This window comes from Plecotus auritus (genome assembly GCF_963455305.1).
Source record: "Plecotus auritus genome assembly, chromosome: 1".
NCBI lineage: Eukaryota > Metazoa > Chordata > Mammalia > Chiroptera > Vespertilionidae > Plecotus > Plecotus auritus.
In genome coordinates, this window is record NC_137770.1 from 87,368,283 (window position 1) to 87,370,180 (window position 1,898).

The following is a 1,898-nucleotide window of genomic DNA, read 5'->3' on the forward strand; positions in this document are numbered from 1 at the left end:
GTAAGGCCTATTAATCTCATGTACTTTCCAAAAAAGGAAAAACAATCATTAAATTTCTCTATCAGAAGGTCTTAACCCCCAAGTAGGACATTTTCCTGACTGTGACATAACCAGTAGTATTTGACAATCTGACATGCTTTGAACAGACTGTGGAAAATGTGGTCTTAAACAAAAGCAACTAATGTTTAACTATAGATTTGTAGGGAACTTGTCAGGTGATCATTTTGACCAGGAAAACCTTTAAAAGATTTTCAATATATTTTTTAATCATTTCATAAATGCTCTTATATTTAGTTTCTCACTCTTTATTGATAAGATCAAGTAAGTATCAGCAGTTTGGTAAATAAATTGCTTATTAAGTATCTATAAATGATAGATTTTTATATTTGTGCTAGTTAACGTTAGGTATTTAGAAAACTTTTGAGTAATTTTGGTAATCCTTTACTCATTTTTAAAATTAAGGTTACATTTAACCCTTGGTCTAGGCTTATGTACATTGTCTCATTATTATTATCATTATGATTTTTATTATTATCCCTTTTTATTCTTAAAACTGTACTTCTTTGGATGACAAATTTTATGGTTACCTTATCTTAAGACAAAACTATAACATACTTATATCAGAAAATATTATTAGAAATGTTTAAACATTTTAAATACTAGTATTTTTTGCCAAATAATATTGAAGTATCTTTAAGTGTATTTGAAATCTTAAATAAGATTAACATAAATTTTTGAAAGAGTTTAAATAACTTTAGAGATAATTGGTTGAAAATGTATTTTCTCAATTTGAGATAAGCTTAAAAGTAAGTGTACATTTCATAAATTGACTTTCATAATTTTTATCTATAGAATATTTTCCAGTTACTTAAAGAAGACAAATGAGGTTTGAAATCACAAAGTAATTAAAGGTTTTTTTGACCAGTAGCAGTTACACAAATTAGAAGGGGTAAGAGTTAACAGTGTTTATATATAAATGTGTGTGTGTGTGTGTGTGCGCGCGCGCGCGCGGTGGGGGGGTGGGGAATGAACAACTGAACAACTAAAATGTGTGTGTGGAGAAACCAAGATGGTGGCATAGGTAAATACCTATACTGCTGCCTCGCACAACAATTTCAAAACTGCAACTGGAAGACAGAGCAGACATCGTCCAGAACCACCGGAAACCTGGCTGAGTGGAAATTCTACAATTAGAAGGAAAGATAAAAGGACACTGAGACCCAGAGGAGCTGTGGAGAACAGAGGTGCGGAGACACGCACACGCGAAAAGGGCGGGTGGCTGAATGGGCGGCTGAATACGCGGGTGGCTTACTCGCAGTGAGCGGAGAGGGCGGGCAGCAAACCCCCCGACTGCACTGAACTCCAGTTCCGGGTGAGACTTTGGGCACCCAGACTCATTCAGGGAGAAATTGGACTGTCTGGCAGCGGGCAAAACTCAAGGGCAGCCTTCTCTCAGAGGTGCGTGCAGCCATTGCCAGCGGGAAACTGAGACACAGGGGCCTCGTAGGGCGGGGCTGACGGGAAACCAAGGCTGTCTGCTCCACCCTGAGACTCCCCCCATCCAAGCTGAGCATAGAAGCTCTCCCAGCGGAGACACAGCTGATCCTCACAGCCAATTGGCTTGGAGGTCAACTCCCCCCAGTGATACTAACAACAATCTAGGCTTAACTACAAGAAGACTGCACACACAGTCCACAAAGGGGTGCACCAAGAGTTCCACCTCAGGTAACTGGGGAGGCTGAGCCACAGAGCCCTATAGGACATCTAGCACACAAAGCCACTCCATCAACTCAGGGAAGCAGCCAAAATGCGGAGACAGAGAGGCAGGTCACAAATTAAGGAAATGGAGGAAAGTAAATGACTGGATATAGAGTTCAAAACCATGGTTATAAGGTTTT